The 13,409-nt window shown below is 33.9% G+C and overlaps 1 protein-coding gene and 1 long non-coding RNA gene across 14 annotated transcripts in view; both read left to right on the top strand.

Moving 5' to 3' along the window:
• The window catches only part of LOC127881013 (nuclear hormone receptor E75-like), a 165,319-nt gene that overhangs the window by 78,815 nt on the left and 73,095 nt on the right, over positions 1 to 13,409 (top strand). The window lies entirely within an intron of this gene.
• Positions 8,606 to 11,412, top strand: LOC127881071 (uncharacterized). Its single transcript, XR_008049883.1, has 2 exons — positions 8,606 to 8,784; positions 10,693 to 11,412. It is a non-coding gene; the product is annotated as an uncharacterized LOC127881071 (long non-coding RNA).

Here is a 13,409-nt window from a genome sequence, read left to right as displayed (position 1 = left end):
GATCTTAAAAGCTCCAGTAAATAATCAAGAATAAAATTTAAAAAAGAAAAATAAGGAGCCGGTACCAGGGCTCGAACCAGTGACCCCCGGAGTCCTGGAATTAGTCTGAAGTAAAAACCCATTAGCCCTCTCGGCTATTCCGCCGAGTATTTTATACCTGATATAAGCAATCTTCGTACTTTCGTAAATTTAAACGACAACATCAGAACTATCCAAATTATTCAATCGTTTCGCGTTGCAACGCTTTATAATTTGTAGGTTTTCAAATCGTCAAAAGATACATATAATGGCTATATTGGACTATGGTAAATGTTCAGTAATACTGTTTCCTCACAAATATCATAACTAAAACGAAAATTTGCGAATCTGAAACAACTTTTTTCAATTTTGTAAATTTACCAAACCGTGAAAAGATCCCTTTAAGATGTGACCAAAATGTATTTGTGTAGCTTGCTTAGTGAAGTGCGCCTGATAAAATGAGCAGCGTGGTGCCAAAATGTACCTTATCAGGATGACATTAGATTTCATGTCAATTAGTTTTCACTTCAACTAAAGCTTTCTGTAACTAAGTTTTTTTTCCCAAAACACTATTTGTCAATTTCTTGTACAATATGATCACAACTTACAAATATTTCTGGATCAGATGAACACTTTAATTTGGCAATTGATATTCAGCAATTCTTATTCCAATGAAATCATTAAAAATTCATAGTGTAAATAGTTGTTTGTAACTATTAATTGTCTTGTGACATAAAATGATAAGTCATTTTGTTTCATGCAATTTCAACAATGCCCTTCAGTCTCAGAACACAATCACATTTCAAAACCTCTCCATCAACAACAAGTAAGTGGAAATCACGATGTTATTAGTTTTCCAGACACAGAATCGTCATGGTGTTTTGAGCCTAACTTTTCGGAAGCTGTCAGCACATGCGCTTTAAAATCTGATAGTAATAGTACTCTTTTTGCGACGTTGTGGATCACATTAACAATTGTAAATGACAGTTTCTTACATGTAGCCCATCCGCGTTTAGCAGCTGAAAATTTCCAGAACTTTACAACCGAAGTAAATTCAAACCAGTGTCTATGTAAACTTACTACAAATATCACTGCCACACTTAAGGTCACAATATCCGTATTCTAAGTAAACGTGGTACAAAGTGAAATGGTAAAACTAAAACAATGACAAATCAATTGATTTTTTTTCCATTTTCTGAATCGTTTTCATTACGATGGATTTTTAGCTCGGCTGTTTTTCGGAGGAAACCCGAGGTATTGTCATAGCCAGCTTGTCGTGTCGTCCGCCGTCCACTGGCGTCGTGCTAAAACCTTGACATAGGCTCTAAAATCAAAGTGCTTCCACCTACAACTTTGAAACTTCATATGTAGATGCACCTTGATGAGTTCTACATGCCACACCCATTTTGGGGTCACTAGGTCAAAGGTCAAGGTCACAGTGACCTCTAAAAAATAAATAAAAATTCTGACAAGCTTTCATTTTCAAAACTACACCCGCAGCTGAGCGTTGGCACCCTTTATGCGTTGCTCTTGTTTTATTTCCATTTGTTTTCTGACAAATACAAATTTAAAAAATGATAAAACATTAACCTTATCTGCTGCCCTTTTTATAATGCCATATACGACCTGAGCTACTGATCATTCTGCACATCCATGCAATTGGGACCTTCCTTGTCTGTTAATGAGATCGCTTAACCCTGGGTGACTTTTTAGTTAACAGCCAAGTTCCTGACCAGACTTAGATGCATCAATAACTATTTTAGTGAGCTTTGACACTTTTATGACAAATTTTAGTTTCTTAATCAACTCAATTTGTTTGTAAGTACCTTAGCTGTGACAGCATATTAATTATTCTTAAATTTATTTCATCTCTGATGAAGCTCTGGTGCTGTTAATAATTCACTATTATAAGACAATAAGGAAGTCTTTTTTTATGTCCCCCACTATAGTAGTGGGGGACATATTGTTTTTGCCCTGTCTGTTGGTCTGTCTGTCTGTCTGTTTGCGCCAACTTTAACATTTTGCAATAACTTTTGCTATATTGAAGATAGCAACTTCATATTTGGCATGCATGTGTATCTCATGAAGCTGCACATTTTGAGTGGTGAAAGGTCAAGGTCATCCTTCAAGGTCAGAGGTCAAATATATGTAGCCAAAATCGCTCATTTTATGAATACTTTTGCAATATTGAAGATAGCAACTTGATATTTGGCATGCATGTGTATCTCATGGAGCTGCACATTTTGAGTGGTGAAAGGTCAAGGTCATCCTTCAAGGTCAGAGGTCAATTATATGTGGCCAAAATCGCTCATTTTATGAATACTTTTGCAATATTGAAGATAGCAACTTGATATTTGGCATGCATGTGCATCTCATGGAGCTGCTCATTTTGAGTGGTGAAAGATCAAGGTCAAGGTCATCCTTCAAGGTCAGAGGTCAAATATATGTGGCCCAAATCGCTTATTTTATGAATACTTTTGCAATATTGAAGATAGCAACTTGATATTTGGCATGCATGTGTATCTCATGGAGCTGCACATTTTGAGTGGTGAAAGGTCAAGGTCATCCTTCACAAGGTCAAGGTCATCCTACAATGTCAAATATCATATAGGGGGACATTGTGTTTCACAAACACATCTTGTTTTGCTTATACAGTAGAATTGCATTAACTCGAGCTGGCGATTTCTCGAAAACTGGCGATAACTCGAGCATTAAAGTAAGTCCCTAACATTTTCCTTTAATTTCTATATAAAAATATCCGCAATAACTCAAACATGCGATTTTTGATTACTCGAGGACGTATGCCGGTCCCTGAAAGGCATTTCACACCTAATTAACAAGCAATTATTCAAGGACACTTTTTCGTCTGGTCGGTGCTAAAAATATTCGAGTTATGAAAACAGCGCAATCAAGCAGACAAAAGACACTCAATTAGGTGTGAAGTTAGTCGATAAAATGTATGGTATAAAACAGAGCGTATCAGATAATTTTTCATGTGCATGTATGTACCTTGTATTCTATTTAAATATGCTACATGTACATTGAATATGGATTGACTATTTTTTATTATATAATGTGTTTTGTATGTATGTTGATTAAATGAAATGAATTTACGATCATCCTTATTGTTTAGTTTATTATACTGTAACCTTAAGCAATTTTTACAAAGACTTTTCTTTCTCTAGCACCGTCTTACATGTAAATAAAGCGTTTGCGGTCAGAGTTAAGCATCATCAACCGAGACAATGAAAACAAATAATATCATGGATTACTTGAAACCTGCGATTACTCGAGCATCGAGGTCAGTCCCGTGCGTCCTCGAGTTATCGCAGTTTTACTGTATTGTATTTGTATGTCCATAGGTCCAAATACCTATGAGAGTGTCTAGAATTTAATGTGCTATATCCAAGCTGTGTCTTAGATTATTCTGCAGCATCAGGTGGTCCTGTTCACTCAATTCTTAGACATGTACCCCATGCTCACTTCATCAGTTTGGTTGGTGCATGGTCACCATACTGGGCAGGTGGGGTTTCATCAATCTGTTTCCCCCTTCAGCATCGGATAACACTCTAAATAAAATATTTCAGTAAAAAATAAATAGCTGTATATTGTAGCTCTGATAAAAAAGAAAAAGAAAAGGCACAGTCTCTGGAAAATCAGAGGAGTAGACAGGTGATTAAATCGTAGACCCAGAGGAGTAGACAGGTGAGTAAAGTGTAGCCCCAGATTTTTATTTGCAGTGAGTGTAATGCAATATCAGGGATGACACTTTCTGCTTTGACAAGATTTTACTTTAGAAAAGATTTTCTTGAAGTGAACAATTGCATTAAAGTGGAAAGTATTCCTGATTATCCTGTGAAAGCTTACCGGGATGTCACATAATTAATGCACATGAATCAAGCCTGGATTTCCAGAGATCAACTCAAAATGATCTCATGGTCTTATTACACACCTGAGGCCCTCCAGCACTGAAAGAAGCTTATAAAGTTATTATCTTATGTATCTGAGCTGTGCTCTGTGAAAAGGGGGTTTAATGCATGCTTGTAAATAATTGTCATCCTAGATTAGCCTGTGCAGCCCGCACAGGCTAATCAGGTACGACTTTTTCTACTTAAACTGGATTTTTGCTGTGATGAGACTTAATTGAAACACAAAATATCATTAAAGTGAAAAGTGTCAGCCCTGCTTAGCCTGACTGTGCACTGCACAGGCTAATCTGGGATGACACTTTACGCACATGTTCTGTTGAAATTTTTAAACAATCGTGGTTTATTTGTAACTGAAATGTTATTTTGCGATCTGGCTGTTATTATTATTTTGTCCTTGACATGTAAGACTGTTATTAATTGCAGTCTACAAAACTGTTTCACAGAAAAATGATTTTGTACTTTTCTACATTTTAGTTATAATTAATTTGCATTTTCTTAATAGCTGTCAATTTCTCCAGATATAATATTGTTGCAAATAAAAGCTTAATTGTACTAAAAATTGTTTTATTACATGCATGCAAAGTAAAATTATTTTCACATGTTTGTGAAAAAAATATTTATAATTATTTATAAATAATAAAGAATCCATTTGTTGAAAAATAAAAGTATCTGTATGTCCTCAGGGTAAAGTGTGCATAATGTAATGTAATTTTATAATACTTTGTGATTTCAAACAGAGGTCTTAATAGCTAATATTAGCAAGAACAACTTCCTTAATGTGAATTGTTTATGTGCTTCTGCAATTAATAATTCACAATTCATATTCTATGCATGGTGTATTTTGTGAATGCACTGAATGTCATTACAAAGTGAGGAGGCAAAAAACCCATATAAACTGTCACAACATTTGCATTTTTAATTCACATGGTTTGTTTAGATAAATAAAAGCAAAACTTGATTGATATGTGGCCTGTCAATTGGTTTTATAAGCATGAAGTATATTACATGTAACGCGTGCTTATTCAGTTGCTGATGATGAGACAATTAAAGTGAGCATTTCATTTTAAATAAATATTATAATTTGCCATTCCTAAGATAATTGATGTGTCAAGGACTTGCTAAAGGTTTTGCATGATTAAAATTTAACAAAAAATATTGTAGCCGTGGTAAAGAATGTATTAATTATATTCAAACAAACAAAATAAATAGGCTTGACTAAGAAACATGTTAAAAAATATGTATTCCTGTATTGATGATCATAACTTGAAATTATTAAAATAATAAAGCTTTTGTATTCCATGTTTTATTCATATTTGCAAAATACCCATATTACAAAAATATTGTTCAAAATACGCCTTAAATTGCTCAAACCTGTGAAGGGTCCAGTGTTAGCAAGTAAGTCTTCTTCTGAAGGTCCTAGGTTTGAATCCCTGTCAGGGATTATTTTTTTATTATACACTTTTTTGTGCTGAAATAATAATTTCGGAATAGTCTTTAAATAAAAGTTTTGTTTCTAGTGAACATATTTAATGTAATCTTTCACAAATGGGAAAATATGTAAACAAGTCCATTAAAAATTTCCCAAGAGGTTTGTAAAAATACAAAAGAACACAACTTCAATGTTGGATAATTTAAACAATATTGTTCACTCAAAGACCCTATCAAGGCCATCATTCTGATTTACTGGGGATGCCTCTCTCACAGACATCAGAGAGGGAAGTTTTCTTGAAAAGTTGTTGTTTTAATAATAATAACACATTCAATAATACTACAATGATAGGTGTGGATGAATATTTAAGAAATAATCGACGGGTAATCGTTGGTTATTGCGGTAATAACCAACGGAATGAAGTTCCGATGTGTAGGAATTAAACCACGAGGGCGTAGCCCAAGTGGTTTGATAACAAGCATCTGAACGACATACCGTTGGTCTTTAACGCAATAACCAACGGTTACCTATCGATTATTTCGATTATAACATGATTTCATTAATAAGTTATCCGTGTTTAAAGTTTATAAATAAGAATTATATTAACCAAACTTCCTCCACTTTTCCGCGAAAACATGACGTCATCACAACAAATATAATAGTGCGCGGACAATCAAAGTGATGTCACTATAAACAACCGTTGGTATATCGGGGTAATAACCATCAGTAGTTTTCCTTCTTTGTATATAGAAAACAAGTCACGCCCCTGCGAAGATTATTAAAACTGTTCTATAACATTTCTAGAACTGTACTGGAACTAATGACTAGAAGTGTTCTGGAATCATCCTTAAAATGCTCTAGAACGATTTAGAACAGTTGTTGAACGTTAAATGAGAATAATTTCTAGAACAATTTGTTCTGAAACAGTTCTGAAGGTGTGTTCTAGAACAATTCTTGAACTATTGTTCTAGAACTATTCCAAAAATTTTCTTGAATAAATTTCCAGAACTGTTATAGAATTGTTCTAGAAATTTTTCTCATTTAACGTTCAACAACTGTTCTAGAACAATTCTTGAACTATCGTTCTAGAACTATTCCAGAATTTTTCTTGAATAAATTTCCAGAACTGTTCTAGAATTGTTCTAGAAATTTTTTCTCATTTAACGTTCAACAACTGTTCCAGAATAATTCTAGAACATTTTCAGTATGATTACAGAACAGTTCTAGCCGGTGTGTTCCAGTACAATTCTAGAAATGTTTAGAACAGTTTCGAAGGGTTGCTTCAAATAAGTCTGGAACAAATGTTCTAAAACAGTTCTGAAAATGTCCGTAAACAGTTCTTTTCAATCTCTTCGGAGGCATCTGATGGGATCAGGCTCTTCTGTGTACAAGCAACTTGTCACGAGGCTCTGTAGGTGTTTGAGCACTTTGCTCTGAAATCATTTAGATAACAAATGTAGTCACATCTTAAACTAAACAAGAAGTCTAAATGATCCAGCTGGACAGTATTACAAATATAGACATAACGTCTTTTTATTTAGTCAATATTGAGTGTACTTATTATCAAAGTATTCAAAGAAATTATTACACATTTGATCACAACATTAGTATTTTCAAATTGAGAATGCTTCAATACAGCAAACCTTGTAAGTAAACTGGTGATGGATAACACAATTTGACATTCAGCACCAACTTAAATACGAACGCAATATATTCAAGACACTGTTGCAGGTTTTTATGATTTGAACCCATTAAATACTGGATTTTATATATTTTTAAGGGATTAAAATAAAAAGTATTAGACAACCAACATACTACTGAGATTTTGCTTTGCAGCATTGTTCGTCAGGTCAATCTCTTCGGAGGCATCTGATGGGATCATGCTCCTCTTTACAGGCAACTTATCACGAGGCTCTGTTGGTGTTTGATCACTGAACTCTAAAATCATTTATGAAATGTGTTGAAAACCAAACTTAAGCATTGTGTCATGCGATCATGAATACTTTGTTTTAGTCCATCAAATTTCACATTTGGAAATTCTGGCTAGTCTGAGTAGTTACCCATACAAACAATTAGCTAATGTTATCGAACGTTTGTTCATCAGATTTTTTTTTTCAAAAAAAATTCACTCACCCCTGGCTAGTGAGTGAGTGTGAAATTGGATAACTGTGAACAATGTGTTCATGTTTCATTTATAACAGGGAAAAAATCATATATCTATAGGCAGAGTTGACCAACTGATAAAAAAATACTTAAAATAACACTTATTCGATGGAGGAAAATTGAATTTCTTGAGTCTCATTCAAGTGTCCAACTCACATTCATAAATATTAAAGCCTGTAATTTTGGACTGCCTGCCTGTCACTGAACTGTGAACATGCCTTGAAAATAATACCTACCTTGAGTTTTTTTCCTATCTCGTGTTGCCTCGAAAGCATGCTTAGGCGGTCGCTTTGCTTGCTTTAAGAGAAACCTCATCATCTGTAATCAACAGTATATACAAATTTTAATATTATTATTATGATAATATATTTATTTACAAGATTATTTTTCGTTATCCGAAAATATGATTGCCCGAACCTGTACTATTTACAACAAATTGTTTAACAATGATCAGGAAGACCCCTTAACTTGAATATTGATTTATTTCAATACTTTGTGTTTTTATCAACACACAGTGTTATAAACAGTAAGTGAAATATACTTGCTCTACGGCGATTGAAATATGGACATTTTTTAGGGGATATTGTTAACCGAGACACCGCCTCGTCAAATTGGTCCGCGTTGAGCGAACTGAAATATCATTTTGCGGTATTCTCGGGCAGGACTTTATTAACATTAGTGACGAGGCGGGCTTAACGCTTTCAGTCATAAAAAAGTGTTCACCCCATTCAAGAACCTTTTAGATTGGTACCAAAAAGTTTGGCTATCAAACGAATTTACTTACGATGGATTTCACTGATCACCGCATCGTATGTTTGTTTTTGGTAAGTGGCTTTGATGAGATCTCCCTCCTGGTAGTGAGCAACATCTATTTTGGGTGCGACTACATTTTGTGGTTCGATAAAGCTCATAACGCGATTGAACAAGAAAAGAACGTCTGCCATTTAAAAAAAGCGCGCTTATATGCACCCGACTGTTTTTCGTTAATGCTGCTCCACTGACATTCTACGTAAATAAAATAAAAAACCAGTCAGCTCTGTTTTGTGAATTTTGGCCAATGAAATTATCCATTACATTTGGGGTTAGGCTGGGTAGATTTTCAGAGACCCGTATGATGCGGTGCTGAAATAAGCTTTGGAATTTAATTTTCCAACTTAAAATTAATCCCTCCTTACTAAATTCATATCTTCATGTTAAGTAAAATGACACATCGAAAGGAAAACCATCTTCATGTATCGGAAAATGGTAAGTACCAGTGCTTGATATGTGATAAAGAATAATCAACCAGACAGAGAGTTCTTACGATGCTGTCCGGTAATCTTGCGCAGTTAAGGGTCAATTGGTTTAAAAACATGTTCTTTTATAAATTGGCAACATAATATCTAAATTTATTATGAAAATTATAAGTTTAAGTGCTTATTAACACAAAAATATCTGATTAATTCAGTGAAGAATTGTCAGATTTGATTTCAAAACAAACATGACTCACCTCATTTTCAAACTATCACAGTGTCCGGTAATCTTGCGCACTTTGTATAATGACCTCGTTTAGGCAAAATTGTAGACATATGGTGTCCAATTATTGATAAAAAAACATTCCAGAAAAATATTTGAAAAATCAGTTTGCAAAACCATTGAAATTAAATGTGGATTTCTAGTGCAGTTTTTGTTCACTACAAATAAAAAAAAATATAATCACTAATAATAGTGGACAATTACAACAATGTAATAAAAAAGTACCGGTATGCGTGAAAAAAAATGCATAACAGGTTTGATACAACGATCATGCTTCCATAGTGTACAGAAAATATCAAAACTAGGCCATTATGCATGCGGAGATCATACCAAATTGGTTTGACAGAATGGCGGGAAATGATGACTATGTCGTCTGATGCGATATATTTTCATGGCAAAAAATACCATAACTGATCGGATATTGTGCAATGGAATGCTTAATTACACGTTGGATTTATGAATTCTTAATTTAAAGTATGAAAACGCTAAAGACTGCAGGGAATTTGTGATTCATTTTGAATTTTTCGTAAGAAGGCCAGTGTTTACGATGTATAGGGATGGCGCAACCGGTATATAAATGTAATGATCGAATTTAATTTTGCATGGAATACGTAACTTTTAAATCCGTTAATTCTTTAAAATGTGAAATTCCATCTTTCATCACTTAAAAGAAAACCATTTGTCGTCTGCGAGATTTGCAAATGCGAAGTGCGCAAGATTACCGGACGCGCAAGATTACCTGACTTAACTGTACACATCGAAACACGGGTTAAGTAAGTCAACGTGTATTGTGGGTCGAACACTATTCTTAATACAGCTGTTATTACAATTCATAAATGGTCCATTTGCTGAAGGGCGAGTATAAGGCAAATGGACGCATTTTTTTCTGTTTTATAACTGGTTATCATTTTTTTAAACCACATAAACACCAATGCTTATTTTTTTGAAGATTACACTGCAAGTTAGGCAAGTGATTTCAGTATTTAACAATGCTCAATGTTTACATTGAAAGTCTCATTGCACGCAACTTCAGGCTGGGATTATAGACCTGTGATGCTCACTAAAATAACTTCTTGAGGCCTGGGAATAGTTTATTATGAGACTTTAATCTATCGATGACTACAAGAAGACGAGACTTGGCAAAACATTAAATAATCTAAAAATTTGTGAAATTAACATTAATAACATGCAAGAGTAAAATGGCATTGGTCACCTTTACACCCATGTATACTGGAATGCCTGACTGAATAAGGTAAATTACTGAAATTTTAAGAAAAGCATATTTCTAAAACATCATTACAGAAGAAAACACTTTGTTTACAGAAAACGAAAAAACAAGTGTTATTTTGTCCAAATTATGTTGCCTTCCAGAAGTAGTTTCACACTTGGTAGTGTGGCTCACACATGAGGTAGAATGGCGGTGGTAACTACTTGGGAGGCAAAACAACTAGGGGAAAGGAAACTACTTGGGAGCAAAACAACCTGATACTGTACAGAATTTAATTTTGTTTGAACATGTTGATTTTTGTAAACCACAATCATTTGCTTGTGAATTAAGTTTCTGTAATTATAAACCTGTTAATGAGTTAAAGAGTTTATATTTGTTTAAAAATATACATTCATATGTCTTTTTTCCAGGTCCACTGAAGCGTGTGAAGAAACTGTATTTTGATGATGAAACACTTCCAGTGCCACATTCTACGCACTATTGGAGACAGACTACACAAATAAACTACACAAATATCTGAATAATGTTATGAAAAAGATGGATGAAATCCACCTATTACAGTTACCAGAAGCTCCTGTAGTTAGTCACCTAATTCCAGTTTAGTTCGTTGAGATTCTTGTGATGGTGAATGTTGAGGAACTCTGTGAAGTCCTAGTGTTTTAATTGACACAAGATTACATGCAAATTCAGAAGACACTAAGTATGCAGAATTCCGAACAGATACAGTAATTTTTTTTTTAAATAATGTGTAATTTGGTGACAAATTATAGTCAGTTATATACATGTATATGTATGTGTGTAGCAGAAGATTTTGTAAGGACTTAAAGGAGAAGTACTTTTTGGTATTTCAGGGATAATTTTCTCCAGTTCTCCATAAAAGCTTATGTTTGGATACTCATTAGGAGTGCCTCGTAACATTGTTTCTAGTGAGTACCCACATAATGTTTTAGGATTAGAAATAAGACAAAGTATCCCAGACCTATCAACAAACACTCCTCCTTAACATTAGTCCTCTGTTTGTGTATGATATATATATATCTCATGATATGACAGCAATATCTTGCAGACACCACAGCAAGCAAAGTTTCAATGTGAAAATTGTTTTGAAATATAATTTGAAAGAAGTCAAATTATCATTGTCTGAACTAGTTTATTTTAAATATGTAGAACAATTGTAGGACAATTGTAGACTTTGGTTCTAGACCTGTTCTATATGTGTTCTTATTCCCCATTAGAATGTTTGTAGAACTTACTGGTTCTTAAAGAGTGCTAAATGTGTTCTAGAACTACAGTTAAGAACATTTTTAGAAATTTCTTGAACTTATTTTGTTCTAGAAATGTTCTAAAAATGTTCTTGTGTATTATTGGAACAGTTTCAGAACTAAGCCTTGTTCCACAAATGTCTGGAATTATTCTAGAAAACAGTTCTGGAACAATTCCAGAACATAAGTTCTAGAACGCGAATATGGAACATTCTAGAACTGTTCTTGATGTTCTAGAACAGTTCCAGAACCGTTCCAATTTCTAGAACAAATCTTCGCAGGGGCTTGCCGTGGTAGAATAGAATACAATCTATACTGTCCAAAAATGATAAGTAAATCATAAGAAGTTTCTGGAAAAATAAAATTTAAACATCAGCTCAACTAAAAGGAAAAAAATAAATAAATATATTTTTAAGTTTAGATGTACTTTACTTTCCACAACCATTAGTTTGTTGATGTGAAGTGTTAGATTGGTGTGGTATATTATAACCTTGACATTTGAATCACAAATTTCATGTTTTAATTTTAATCTTGAATGTTCTCAAAATGCAAACTAGAAGCTGACAAAATCAGTTCACCCAAATTTGTGTGCAGTCGCACTTAGTTTTAGTTGCAATAAGCGATAATACTTCATTACATATAACATATGTGTTAAGGATATTAGTCAACATTCACTGAACTTTGACCACGCTTTAAGCATGATTAAAATTGCTCCCTTAAGTCATTCTAAAAGTCAGGTAACTCCTACTGATATTGCATTGAATTTTCCATAGATGTCTCGGGAATAGTGAATGTGAGGTCACAAACCACTAATAATTACACTGACCTGCAATGTTGTGGAATTATGCTCATTAATAAAGTTTATGTACTTACAGAATTTAAGTAAAAGTGTGCATTCAAAAACTATCTTTTTCTGACATGCAGGTTTAGCATGGGGTTTCTCTGGTTGCCAGTTGGTTTGGTTGACTCTGACACTGCTTTTCCAGGGCTTTTTTTCTTCTGTGAGATTATGGCCGTTTTTCACAATTTTTGGAAATTTGCGACTCAAATTTTCACAATTTCAAGAAGTTCCCAACTAAACTTTTCACAATTTCAGAAAGTTTGCAACTCAAATTTTACAATTTAGAAAGTTTGCGACTCATTTTTTCACAATTTAGAACAGTCCGTGACTCTTTTCAACAAAATAGGGGGGCCAAGGCAGCTTCACAAAAACAGGAATAAAGCCCTGTTCTCAAGTGTATCTCAAGAGCCTTACAGTTTAACTGATACAAGCAATGTCCCGCCTGCTTGGCTGTTCTACAAATCTAATCATGTGTAATCTGCTCATGAATTGTTATTATTATCAGACCTGCATATTAATGAAACAATAAAATCATTGTAACCAACTAACCTCAAATTAAACAGCCATGGAAGTACATTAAACCACGAATCTTGGCATGAATGTTGGTCTAGTTTCATTTGTACTGGTGTGTGTTTTGGAAAACATCAAAGTGTTATGAATAGTCATTATTAGAATTCAGAAAAAGACATAGATCTATCAACATTTCCAACCTTATGATCAATTAGTGAACAATAAATCCTAAGTTTATTTTTCTATATTTATTACACCAATTTTGCGTGAAAGCATTTTTAAATTGACAACCTACCGCTTATTAACCCATTTATGCCTAGCGTCAAGAAAAAAGGTCTTGGCAAACAGCGTAGACCCAGATGAGACACCGCATCATACGGCGTCTCAGGGTCTGCGCTGTTTGCTTAAACGAATTTCTGTAAGAAATATTCTAAATATAGAAACTAATATTCTAGACATCCCTAATTTTTAAAATAAATTGAACCAAAATAGAAGGATGGGAGAGTCCACTAGG

Source organism: Dreissena polymorpha, chromosome 1 (assembly GCF_020536995.1).
Source record: "Dreissena polymorpha isolate Duluth1 chromosome 1, UMN_Dpol_1.0, whole genome shotgun sequence".
NCBI lineage: Eukaryota > Metazoa > Mollusca > Bivalvia > Myida > Dreissenidae > Dreissena > Dreissena polymorpha.
This window is presented reverse-complemented; position numbering and strand designations above follow the sequence as displayed.